Here is a 14,473-nt window from a genome sequence, read left to right on the forward strand (position 1 = left end):
ATCAACAAAGATCTTGTTTCCATGTGATGCAGAATGAATGAATCCAGCTCACTTGATGCTGCATGTGTCTTTGCAAGAGTCTGAACACTTAAGGTTAAGTATCAGTTGATAAAGCCTTTATTACATAATGGGAAAAGCAGCTGTAGGTGCAGTGCTTGGTGTCTGTCTCACTTGAGCTATATTGAAACTATTGGAATATTAGTTAGTTAGGGGCAGAAAATTAATTAGCTTTGCAATCTGCTATTAACTAAATTATTAACCAACAATTGCCATGCATTGTTTATATTTTTGATTTGCTGCTTTGTTCAGTATCATCAAGAATTCAACTTATTAACAAGGAATCGACAGGTTCATCAGTAATCATAATTACAATGAGGATCAGTTTCAGACTTTGATTTGAGGTTGGGGCCCCTACAGCTTTGAAAATCTGAGCTCTATCAAGCGACTCAGAGGACTGGGTGTTGTTGAGTTTGACTGCTAAATGTCACAGAGATCCAGTAGCTGTCACCCTTAAATCACTTTCAAGGCCACAGAACGCCTTCCAGGAATTGTTCTGCAGCAGCTCCCAACACTTGCCGTTCCATCAAAGTTCCGAGCCGCCTGCAGGCAGCAAAGTCCTCATCTGTCAACACATCAGCGCTTTGGCACTTGCATTCAGTTTTCTTTGGTAGCGAGCCTGTGACTCATGCAGAATAACTGGACTTGTTTGGCTCTGGGGTTTGGGAGACATATCCTGGGGACTTTTTGTGTCTGTGATGCAGACTGACACGGTAGTATCTCCCAGACAAAAGCCAGCATTGTTTGTTTGGATTTGCTTTAACACCCCACTCCGGGCTCTTTTGGCTTTTCTTGGAAATGTTCCCCATCAACATCTCCCCGACCCTGGATTTAAAATAGCTTCTACTTGCAGACAAATATCCCAGTGGGAATTTCAAAAATGAAGGAGAAAGTCATGACAGACAGTTAAAACATATTCGTTTCATGATCTCTGCTTTCTCCCTTTGGCCTGTATTAAATACACAGACCAGCATGGCAAAAAAGCAATACTAGCCTTAAAGCTGGTACTTCTGTTCTCTGTGTGTGATTTATCAACAGGCCTGAAATGGTAAAGACACAAATCCCAGGCATAGTTTACACACATATTTCCTTGCACATTGTCCTGAGAATTCATAGTCTACGTAATTTTGAAATAGAAAATTTTAGACTCAGTGACTCAGTGCCATTCATTGACCCAGCTCCTTTACAAGTTTTGTGTTAAACCTACACTGCCTGAAAATCCCACTAAAAACTTCCAAATCCTCAGTGACTTTTACAATTGTGTCAGATCCAAAAGTATCACACCAAACTTAATGAAGTGGGCAGTTTTACCCTCAGATAACCCCCATAAGCACAAGTCGGCCTTAAGAGGTCTAACACCTCAGATCAAACCCCATGCAACTTCACCCCAAAATAGCCATTACAGACACACTGTAAACACCCGGAGTGCTTGCAAACACCTTGAGGTTGCAAAGGTCACAAAGGGCAGCGGTCATGCACAACCTCATACAGTGTGGCCAAGAATACCTCAGATGAGAACGGATAATACTCCCCACTGCTTCCCTTCCAAATGCTAATGGTGTTTTGGCAGCCAGTTTATATAGCCTGCTAGAAAAGTCTTAAATTGCAAGAAACCGTTTGTGGACCGTTCCAGTGATCGTTATTAGAAGTGTTGGTTGACTGGCCATCGTAGTGGGATTACACCTCATTAATGAGGCTGTCCTGCTTTTGACCCACAGAGAATGAACTCACCTCAGGTTGCATACATTTGGCAGATTTTTGAGAATAATAACTTCCTATTATGTCCTGAAATGCTCCCTAAATGCCATTTGAGTTCAGCTCGAAGCTCTAATATTATAACTTTGTTCTAAAAAGCCCCGACATGTCTGTTGAGCTGATTTCTGAGACTGTGCATGGATTTATTATCAAAATGAAGAGTTACCTGCTGCTGTTCACTGATAATATGGCGGATGTGATCATCGCACTTATTTAAAATTTTCATCATTATTGGAGAGAAGGATTATAGTGAGGCATTATACTGCATGGTGAATTAAAAATTACAGTCATTTGAGCCATAATGACTCATGGATTATACTTTGGCTTTATATAGCGCATAATGTCTGCCAGCATGGTGAGCATATACACACATGTGTGATGTGACAATACAGAAAAAATGTTTATACACACAGCTGACACACAGTTGTGTGGATGTGTGCCATTTTTTAAAGCCCCTGGCTCAGTGGTAGCTGACTTAAGGAACAAAGCCCAATCTCCCACAGACACACACCTCTTATCCATATTCATGCATTTTCTGCTTAGTAACAAAGGCAGCATCACTTTTATTCTCTTTTTAACAATGAAGGCCACCACTGGTGAAAAGGCAAACCCAAAGGAAGGCATTGTTTGAAGAGTGAGGATGACCTACTGCTGAGATTGGCACATGAATGCTCTCACTGAGGACCCAGTCTGTAATTTTTGAGTGTGATTGTCCTGCTGCCTTTATAAATATCATGAACTATTTCACTGAATGACATTTATATGCTGGAGATATTGTTTGGGGCCTTTGCTTCATGTGCATTTCAAAAATTAAAATGTGTGTGTGTGTGTGTGTGTGTTTTACTGAAAATCCTGCAAAAAAACCCAAAAATAAATCACCAAACAAAAAGAAACAATTATTTACGTTAAGTAATGGTTAACTAGCAACTCCTCCACCCAGATACAACAGGAGGCTGAAACACACACACACACACACACACACACACACACACACACACCACACACACACACACACACACACACACACACACACACACACACACACAAACATGCAGTGTACACACATATAAACATTGACATTGGCAAGTACAAAATGCCACATCTAATCCAGCAGCTGTGTGCTCGGCCGTTGCCTCAGTCTCCTTACTTGCCTCTGACACTCGGATGAATTTATATACCATTACTTCAATATGCTCATTTTATCTGGTGATAAAAGCTTTTTCTCTTTCTTGCATGGTTGGGCCAAAGTTACAGAGGCTCTTCTGCACCTCTGGCTCTCTTATCAACAGTACGCGTCTGATTTGAGCATTTAACCCTTTGTTCACTCCAAGCACATCGCAGCTGTCAGTCACAGCTGTTCTCTCTTCCTATAACACCTCTGAGGAAGGGAGGTCAGGCAGATGGCTACATATGGAAGCTGTTAAAGGCAGGAAATTTCAGTGCTCTGTATTTCTGCCATTATTTGGGGTGATTCCTGTTCTGATTTTGAAATGAGGAAAATGTAAATTTGCACCATGACTCAAACCTGGAGTCGTCATTAAAACTGCAGGATTCCCACCACAAAAGAAATCAAAAGCTGCGTGTCTGCAAAGGAAAAATGGCTGAGTTGTTACAAAAACAACTTGCACAAGTTATTTTCATATGCTCCTAAACCAAATTTCTTCACTGCTCTCAAATGGGGCTTTGGTTCCCAGTGTCACACATTTACTGAGCTTTTTTCATGCAGCTCTGTTTTGTTTTCTTTATGTTTGAACTCTCCAAGTATTTCCTTCTCTCTGCTGCTTATTTACGACTCAAACTAGTGAGAAAGCAGTTTTTTTTTTAGTTGTGAAATAACATATGCTTTTATATGACAGCATAAGCAGATTCTTTAAGAGCCTCTCTTATACTCTGCTTATTCAAAGTTGCTACATCTGGCGCGCAGTAATTTAAAATCACCACACCTCAGTGGAAGTAAATACACAAGGTTTTCTTCATAACTTAATTATCTGTTTAGTTTTGAGCAGATTTAGCTTTATTTCACTAAACTGCAATGCCCCTCAAGTGTATCATACAGTCGATTACACATTGTAATAAAGAGACTTGCACAGAAAGATGTGGATCACCACCAGTTTCCACATGTTATTAGTTATGTCGTGACATTGATCTGCAGTGTGATACAGTGGAAAGGCTGAACTGGAGGTTAAACTCAAGTCAATGAAGCATCAACACGCTGTAGCTGCAGCACGAGAGCAAGCTGTGGTCAGAGGTCAGATGCTGCTGCACCAATTACTGGGAATTATGAGGTCATGCATAAATGTCAATATATCAATATTAAGATTACCCCTGAGGATGACAGCTGTGGCCAGAGGCATTATTTTTCACTTTGTCCATTCATACACATGTCCTGCTAATTCCTATAAATATGATATCTCTTGAACATCTTGAGGGAATTTGTTCAAATTTGGAATAAATGCTAAATGAAGAACAATTTGGCGATCAAAGGTGAAAGGTCACTCACAGAACATGTTTTTTTGTGCTTAACACACATACATTCATACATATATATATATATATATATATATATATATATATATATATATATATATATATATATATATATATATATATATATATATATATATATATATATATATATATATATATATATATATATACATATATATATATATATATATATATATATATATATATATATATATATATATATATATATATATATATATATATTCTGAAGGCTTACAATTACTTATTTACAGTATTACTTACAGTAATTCTCACCTTTTTCAGTCTTGGGAAAGACCCCTCAACTATAAAGAACTCATAGACTGAAAGTAATACAATATAAAAATGGAGGATATTCTTTATATAGAGGAATAAATATGCACAGATACTAATTTGAATAATGAGTCTACTCAAGTTGATATTTTCCCAACCCATTTCCCCAAGTATCGGTTTATTCTCCTGTGAAGTATCATTCATCTATGATTTAACTGTTTCAGCTGGATTAATGCTCAAAGGAGTCTGAATTAATGCGATTTCTTTCTTTCCTTTTGTGTTGACCGGAGATACACACACACACAGACACAGAGCAAACACTGCATTAATATTCAAAACAGCCACTGGGGGAACCTGCTTCTGAATTTCAACAGCTTGTCTGTTATTCGATTATTCCTTCACCCTCTAATTTCAGAAGCTGCAGAAAAAAGAAAAAAAAAAGAGGAAATGCCTTCCTGATGTCAAACGCCCCCACCCCCTTGAGGGAGGAAAAGAAAAGAAAAAAAAAAAAAAGACACACACGCACAAAACAAACAACAACAAAAAGAAAAACAACAAAGCAACAAAGCTCAAAGCAAGTCACAGATGTGGAGAAAAAAAAATAAATTCACCCCTTCATATTAACATTTATATATAATGATAAACATTTAATGGGCCATTTCATCAGTTGCCCATAAGCAGAGAAAAAAGTAAAAAGTGCAACAATGTTTACGTTTAAACTTGTATGGTTGTTGAGAACAGAAGTGCCACAGGGCACCCAAAGGGATCAGGATGCATGCAGTTACGAGCGAGCTACTGATATTAGCTGTAATATAATAAGACTGCTGGCTCTCCGCCCTTGGCATCTAATGGTTACAGAGCTAAAGTACAACAGGGGCCACATAGAAGGGAAGTGAATGCATACAGTTGATGGGTACAGGCCATGTTTTGCTCTGGAGCCCTTTGCTAGATTATTATCTGTTCAGTGGAATCCGATATGGAGGGGAAGTCGGCATCAAAGGGGACGTCAGCGCTTCATCGGGAAACCTGGTTCTGTCAGCGTCTCTCTCTCTCTCTCTTACATGTTCTCTTCCTCACTTGTTCTAACACTTTCATAAAATTATAGACATGCACAGACTCAATTATGCTGTCACTCACGCAGCTGTAGAAATGCATACATGCATACTGTACACACTCGCTTACTAACAAGCGCACAAAAACACATGCATTTGGGGATAAAACATACATAAACACAGTGTGCACACCCATACAAAAGGGCAGGGGAACGCTGAGTGAACCGCACAGTGAGATGTCTTACTGACAGACCAGATTAACCAAACAAATGCAGAGTTTTCTGCACCACAGATTGGAAAACAAGACATTTCTGAGCTCACCAACTGACTGCATGTTGCTGTTTATTTTGGGTTAGACAGTGTAATTATCTGGCTGCTACTACTGCATGCTGTTTGTGATATTAATCAGTTATACTCACAGCTGGGAAATGTTCATGGTTTTTTTGTTTTTGTTTTTTTTTTGAGGGGTGGGTTAGCGGATAAGGGCATCCAGTCCACTTGGAACATCAGATAGAAGTCTTTGTTCTCTTCGCTGTGCAAACAAAAGCTGATCTGTGTTGCATTTTTAGGTTTTGGGTTGATTTTAAAGAAATTTCCTTTTCACTACCACTGAAGTGAAATGATTCTAATAGCATGAAATCAAAATGAAAAGCAAATGTCCAAAGGGGTTTTCACGCTCGAGCGTACCTGAACGATGTGGTCATCGGTCGCTGTGAGTTGAAGTGTGGTAAGACTGGCCCGTGGTCAGATTGTAATTCGACTCATAATGAAAGAAAATTATTGTGTTCATATCATTCTAACATTATTATTGGCTTTATTAAATTGTCAGCGAAATAAATATAAAAATAACATTCACATGCAGCTAAATTATGCACACAAGTGCAGACTTTGACTTCAGCAATCACTTAACCATCAAGCAAAAATATTAAACAGCTTCTAAAATATAAAGATGTTGTGATTGTTTTATGTAAATTGAAACATTTTATTTTTATTTTTTTTGGGGGGGGGGGGGGGGGGGGGGGGGGGGGGGGGGTTGATGATTGTTTGGACATGACAAGCGATCTAGAAACCCTATTTTTGGATTTAGAAATGATGTGTTCCTATTTTCCAAAGGTCCTTGGACAATGACTTCATTCAAATAACGGACAAAATAATCAACAGGTTAAATCAAGAATCAAAATCATTATTTACTCGTAAAACTCTAAGTTTTTTCATAAACATACAGTGGGATAAAAAACCTTATTTATTTATTTTTTTTCTGATCTGTACACGTGCTTCATGTGGCCACTTTCACCTGCAGATAGTTCGGCCTGCAAATGTCAAATAGGCAGCAATGTGGTTTGCAGCTGCCCTTTGATAAGAAAAGCAATACTCAAATTAACCTCATGTCAGAGCAGTGGTGAAAATGTTAACGCAAACAAGCTTTCAAGGAGTGTGTGTGTGTGGGGGGGGGGGTGTCGACCTCACAGCTGAAACTAACTGTGAATTTTTTTTTTCCTTTTATCATGAACCTGCCTGCCGTTTGTGGCCGGGAAGAGGTATACCACAGCTGACATGCTGAACTAGGGTAAGTTTAAACTTACACATTTACTCTTTTTTAAAATTTTTTATTTTTATTTAACTACTGGTTTATTAAACAGGGAAAGTAATAATAAACATTGATCTAAATGTGCCGAAAGGCTTTATTTTTTTCATCTGTGGTTCTTGGAAAGTTGTTACAGTCCTGCAGAGACCTGCAGCTGCGCTGACCTCTGTGGAGTTTTTCTGTGCCTCTATCTTGTTTGTAGTTTGCTTTATTTGTACTTTTTATTTATGTGTCCATGCAAATTCAGAATGTGTCTATTTTGGAATTCAGTATGTGGGAGGCAAATAAAAAACATTAAAATAATATTTAATGCTGAGTTTAACTCAGTAGATTGTGACATGCTGTGTGCTAGTGGTAAAGAACTGTAAGTAGCTCCTTGGGTCATTTTGTGTTTATGTTTATTTAAAAGGGACAATGCATATTAACGTGAACACTTAAATGCATCATGTAAATATGCCAGAATTAGCCACAAAGGCATATTTTCATCTGCATTCCCTGGCAGCATGATGAGGCATGTGACCATAATTGAAAGACAAAACATATCAAATTAAACACACACTCATATAGGATATTAAAGATCAGTTTTATAAACTCAGAAAGACAAAAGTCCATTAAAAATGAAAAACTTTCAGTGACACTACTTATCTAATACCCAATGTTTTATAGATTTGGAGAAAGAAGTAAAGAATGTTATGCTCCTCATTTCTGTGGGTATTGTATTCCGAGTGTGTCCCACCCAGTAAGATGAAACTCACTGCCCAAAAGAACCTTATTTTACAGTCCCCTCTCAAAAGTGCTCTGGTAGACATACATGTAGTTTGATTTTGTTTAATGAATTCATTAAGAGGAGGGGGAGTCATACCTTGAAGAATTTTATACACAAGTAGAATGTCTGCAAATGTAATCATGTTTTCCCAAATTAAGAAACCGTATTTTGTTCAAATTTTACAATGATGATATGAATTTGGCTTTTTATCTAATGTTTTCAAGGCCTGCTCATAGAGTCTTTCTATTAAGTGTAATGTGGTCCAACTTGTTTTTGTCCAATTAGAGAGACAATAGCTCACTATTTTCCTCACAAATTTTCCCTAATACGCCTGAAATTTGCCAAACCAAATATGACTCTGTTCACAACTTTTTAAACTTGTGTTTTAAATGTAAGTTGTGAATCTGTTATCATGCCTAAATGTTTATATTTATCAACAACTGACAGTGGCTCCCCTGTTACAATTACAACTGGATCTGGCTCTCTATTTGGAGACGCTGAAAAAAAAACTGTTTTACTGATCTTAAGATCTAAACGTGAATTTGATAGCCAATTAATTATCTTAATCATTGCAGCCGACAGCTGCCTGTTGCTGAAGAACTAAACTAAGTATTACCCAGTATTTTATGCTGAAAATGTCCTGGCTTTATAAGGCTGTGCAGCTGACACAATGTCCAATTTTCAGTCAAAAAGCGCTCTTCCATTTAGCGGGAGATTTGCATCACTCTCACCTTGACCGCAGATAGACTCAGAAACACGGTTTGAGTTTGCGTTCACTTCTAAATAACCTACTCTGTCTGCACTCTGATGTGTCGAGATATATGGCTGGATTAAGTGTGCTGTGATGACAGTCATATAGGGGAGATTTTTGCGCCTCGTCCGGACCGTGATAAGAACCACCACCCGTAACATGGTGATAACCACAGTCGTATTAATTTCAGCTCGGCGCCTCTGACTTTTATGTTTGAGACTCAGGCACCAAAAACTCTTCCTCTGCCAAAAGATTGTCTGCATCTGGTGCTGTCAGCTACTCTGCAGTTTCAACACCAGCCTGATCATCTGTTCTGAATTTGAAATGCTCCTCACTAAAATTTTTCACCTTGAGGGCTCCTGCCAAGCCACTGGTCACGACGCCTCTCCTTGCTCCGCCTCTGCTGATGTGAGTGTGCATGTGTGTGTCTGCTTTTGTGTATTCAAGCATATGCCTGAGTGGAATGAGAGTGTATATACTATATGCAGGATGCACACATCAGTACCCTTTCAATGTCAATGGCTCCTCTTGGTTGGGACAGTCAGCTGGTCACTGATGGACTCAACATGACTGTCCCTGTGAGGCACAGTAGAGTGACTGTGTGCGCTTGAGACAAGGTGACACAGGAAATTGTGCTCAAGTTATGACCGATGGTCAAACCAAACTGTCCCGACCTCACTTATCTCCTGTCTTGCCTATGGAGGAAACTGTGATCATGTGACATCAACACATAAAGTCCAGACTAAACACAAAATGAGAACGATCACTGCCCTAATGTGCTGCTGGAAAATCCTTTTTAAAAGCAAATTTGTCACTTTTGGGGGTTCTGTATAAGCAGGTCACTCTCCTGTCACTGAAATTAATATAAGGTAGGGTTTGGCTGATGCAACACCCCTCCTATTGTGTCAAAGCACACACAGCCCAGACAAACTGCCCGTCCATGCCTCCACCTGTGTTTACACTGTGATCACAATACTTTGTTCCATGCCCTCTTCTTTAAATACATTTTTAATCAAACTGTCCAACCCAACAGCAAATATTTAACAAACTTCATCACTCATCATCTCCCTTAAGCCTCCATCATGGGCCCTTTGCTGACAGCAGACAGAGGCCAGCCTTTGCATCTAAAGGCGCACTTCTCCTATAGGTGCTGACAACAGCAAGAAGATTTTGTGACAAAGAGTGAGCAGAAAAGCTCTTCATCGGTTTCAAAGGGAGTTTTCAGTCACATACTGTAAGTAAGCAAAACCCAAAACAAAGCCAGAGTCCTTAGGGAGCCTGTTTATTGTATAAATTATAAAAATGCTCATTCACACAGTGCAGAAATTACCCAGTGGCACCCAGTGGTTCACAGAGTAATCAGAATATTTGGAAGGGAGCTACAGTGTTTATTAAATTAATTTTTCCGCTTCTTCTGTTTGACTGAATAATTTCTTCCACTCGTGGCAATAAAAGGTGAGGGCTCACTTGCAAGACTCGGTACATCCAATACACACTGGGGCAAACATGCAGCCACACACGTAGCACACACGCTCTTCCTATGCACATACCCTTAAGAGTAAACACACTTGAACAATGTTCACTGTTGAGTAAAATCATAAAAGCTTGCAACTGCTGCCCCTGGGCCAGTTTTCAGACACCCAGGCGAGAGCGGGATTTTGTGTGAACGAACAAAGGGAATCTCCTTCCTCCGCTGCTCCTTCCTCCTCTAAATCCTATCATGTGCCACCATGTGTCTCCCACACGCCTGTTTCTAAGTTACCGGCAGCATCAGCTGCCAATCCCGCTTAATTGCCTCCTGTGTAAAGTGACGGCTGAGGAGTGGCGATGAGAGCGAGCTGTCCTCGCCTTTTCCTGAAGCTCAGTCTCTGCCTTGCTAAGGAGAGACTCCACCTGAGAATTGTACTGTGTGCCTCAGGGAAATTACACAGTAGTTCTGACCTGGAGTGACACTTCAGAAACCAACCTGGGGACTTGCTTTATTAAAAGAAATATCACTCAAATGTTTCTATGGGACTTTTTTGAAAAATCAAATGTTCTCAATTTAAAAAAAATAAAAAATAAATGCTTTGCAGGGACAGTTTACTGAAGCCTTAAGAGAGGGATGGAAATATTTTGAATATGTCCTTTTAGAAATGGAAGTAAGTAATAAAAATAGAACAATAATAGCAGGCACTGTTTATTTCAATGACAAGAAGCTTTTCTTACTAACCTTGCTTGAGCCTGGAGGAAAAGAAAAGATCTTCTTGCTCACTCCTGCTTGCAGAATTTGCCACCCTGTTGCTCCTTGTTCTCTCTTCCTTTGTTGTGTCTTCCTCACAAATAGATCCTCCTCATCCTCAGGACCAGGGCTGGAATTAACAGCTCATGAGGGAAGCCAGGCGGAAGAGAACGAAAACACACCAGAGAAGAAAAGAAACACACTCTTCTCACCCCTAAGTCCTCCTTGGCGGTGTATCCCCATTCGTTAGAGCTCAGTGACTGAGAGTGTGGTGAGAGAGAGAAGGAGAGGGAGAGAGAGATGAAATGATACTAAGTGGGCGAGTGAGAGAAAAGTGAGAGAGGGAGCGAGCAAGAGAGAGAGAGAGAGAGAGAGAGAGAGAGAGAGAGGCAGCTCGTGCGTCTGCACTGGAGGGTGATCCTCTGTACTGTATGAGCTCCTGTTTATCTCTCTGTCTCCTCTGCATGCATTCCTTCTCAACAGAAGGCACGAGGTCAGCTGTTTTTACAGTTACAAGACTCGGTTTCCTCTTGAGGGAGAAGACTTCCTGTTAGTTCTCCGCTCAACTTCTTTCATGGGTGAAATTACTAGCAGTTTTGCACTGTTTTAAAATCTGCTCTCTTCTGCACACACAATCTCGCTCTCTCTATTCCTGCCTCTAGATTTATTAGCACCCGTCCAAGAGTTAATCTAATCTCCTCTCTCTAAACATCGCTTGTCCAGAGGTTATCCTGTTGACAAAGAATGTGCCGCAGTTTAATTTTGGATACACACTGTGCAAACACACAAACAAACAGACCCAGTCATCTGCGTGTTTGATAGATACTGCTCCAATTTGCATGTAAAGAATAAAAATGTGCAATTAACTGATATACTGCATGCATCATCTGATGCTGCTCTCTTCTGGTATTCTGGTATTTGGTCAGTAGAAATAGAGAAACAGAATAATATTAGTACTGAAAATGCTCATGATAGAAAAAACCTGTAAAAACTCTAATTCACAATGTATAGCAGTTACTTGAATACTCGATTAAGAGAATATTAGTCAGATATGATCATTGGAATATCCCTGGGGTTTAACAGATGAATAAACAATGTACTCTGAATATTTAAACTTGGTCAGCAAAAAACTATAATGTCTATTTTTTTTCTGCTTCCATCTGTTTATCATATCTATATAAATAATTCATCCAAGTGGTTAGTTGCAGCTGTACTGCATCAGCATGAAAATGTTAATGAGGTGGTTGAGTGTGCATCAAATTACATATTTACAGTTTTGTTAATGGGCACAATATCTTCCGAAGACCCAGCAATTCATCCTTGTCTGAGACCTTGACATCAAGCACCATTTATGCAATTTACTTGAGTCCTACTGTCAAGAGGACATTCGGGGCTTTCTAGTGATGCCACATCTGTGGGAGTTTGACTAACACACCACACAGGCTGTCTTTTCAAAATGATGGGCAGCTTCCATATTTTATGGCAACAAGGGAGGTTAAGTTTAATGCTCGCATTCTATAATATTTCTGTTGCTAAAAATCAAATTGTCAATTTAGCAGGATTTCAGAAATGTACAGTAATTTTAACCCTTTCCAAAACAAAACTCTTATACAATGTCCTTGGTAGGGACTTGCTAACTCCCACTTTCAACCTACAGTATGTCCATTCTTAGGGAAGCAGAAGGCTGAGTGAGGCAGAAAGGGTTTTACTCAGAAGGGGACTCAGACTTACTGGTCTCAGGGGATGAGGTCAAGAAGGACCAGGCATTAGAGCAGGAAAGTGAAAGCTCAGAGGAGGATATCCCACTAGGGACAAAGTGATGGCACCCACCCTCCATTATGGATAAGAAACAATGTGTAACCTAGAGCTCATGATCGGCTAAAAGTTTGATTTCTTAAACAATTTACCGCGCCCTACCTCTCCTTTTTTATTAGTTCAATTTAAACCCTGATGAAGTTGGGTTGAAATTGTTTTAACATAAAAAGTGAAAACAGGACAACAAGCCCACAACCACCAAGCCTGGAGGCCCTCCAATTACCTAAAACAGTAAAGTGGCAACCAGGTTTTTGAAAAAGCAAATGTCAGAGCGTACAAATCACAGGCACCTATGAAGGCAACCTTAAAACTGAAAACATTCTCCAGCATATCAGTGTTCACAGCATGACTCTGATACCCCAGGATCCAGATAAACTGGGCCCTAGTTATAGCCAGGTCAATAAGTCAAGACAGATTCCTCAAGCTGAGGCAGTCCATCAAAGTAACAAATGATCCGGATGTTTGTGACAAGGGGAAAAGAATAATGCCCTCTGGATTACTCTGGAATTGTGGAAAGGGAGTCAGAGCTGTAATGGGGTGAGATGCAGGAGGGCCAGTCTTTAGAGCAGCAAGTTCAGAGGAGGATATCCCAGCTTTTGGGGAGCCTGAGCAGGGACAAAATGATGGCACCTGCAGTCCATTACGGATACAAAGCAATGTGTAACCTAGGGTTCATAACTGGCTAAAGTTTGATTTCTTAAGCAATGTGTAAACAGTGTGTAGATGAGCACATGCTTCCCTTCACATGTTGTCCTGTACTGCAGTTTGTGCCAGGGAAACCAAATCAAGTTTGTAAAAGCAAAATAGTTTTGTTACTGGTAACTCAGACATGGAATGTGCTTTGCCTGTGATACTTTGACATATCTTTAATGCTTTGCTGGTCCCTGTTGTATCAAAGCAGTGCATACCGGGTCAATATACCCATGAAGTTGGTGGATCAGTCAGGTCACAAACATCGGTGAAAGGTGATTCAGGGGACAACCTGACAGCTCTCCTCGAGTTATGTTGATAAAGTGTCATAATGTCATACTGGCAAACACGCCACAGGCAAAGTGAGAGAAATGCTCAGTTACACCACTGATGAAGTGATGGAGAATTTCTCAAACGCAGGGAAACGAAGGATATGAACATATGGCCATGTCGTCTTGATGCTGCACATTGGCCTGTTGACCGGGCAAGCAAGAAGTGCTCCCATGGAGCACTGTGGGTATTGTGCTGTTGAGACTGCTGGGTGTTGCTCCCAGACACATGGCCACATGCAGCAGGAGGAGGGAGCTGTGATAACTGCCAGCTTCTCTCAAAGGGAGGATGAGCCGACGTGGATGCCTGAAGCAGGTTGTGTATGATGTTCAGCCAGGAGGAGGTGGACTAGAGAGATATAGACTAAAATATCCTCTGAGTTTGTATTTGCATATTTGTGTCTCTATATGTGGACTTGGTGAGTGTAGCTGGTCATTTCCGATGCAGCACATTTATCCAAATGCCATCTCAAGTGCCATTTGGTGCAACTACAGTAAACTGCTAAAATATTGCATTTTCACTGCATGTGAACACACAAAAAAAGCCTTAAAATGAAACTAAAAAGATCATTTCATTTGTCACAGAAATGAGCTATGATGAAATTCTTGCTAGAATTTCTTTTTTATATGAAACACTCATCTACAGTTCCAGATAGTAAATATTACACATTTCC

At 39.9% G+C, this 14,473-nt stretch overlaps 1 protein-coding gene across 2 annotated transcripts in view; it reads right to left on the reverse strand.

Annotated features, from left to right (window-relative positions):
* The window catches only part of shisal1b (shisa like 1b), a 38,430-nt gene extending 27,155 nt beyond the window's left edge, over window positions 1-11,275 (reverse strand). Inside the window, exon 1 of one of the 2 annotated variants that reach the window (XM_030731794.1) lies at window positions 10,957-11,271. The gene's annotated coding sequence lies outside the window, so the exon portion shown is untranslated. Of the gene's footprint in view, window positions 1-10,956 lie in introns of both variants that reach the window. The other variant, XM_030731793.1, reaches the window with a different exon arrangement.
* Window positions 11,276-14,473: the final 3,198 nt, after the last annotated feature.

This window comes from Archocentrus centrarchus, chromosome 6 (assembly GCF_007364275.1).
Source record: "Archocentrus centrarchus isolate MPI-CPG fArcCen1 chromosome 6, fArcCen1, whole genome shotgun sequence".
NCBI lineage: Eukaryota > Metazoa > Chordata > Actinopteri > Cichliformes > Cichlidae > Archocentrus > Archocentrus centrarchus.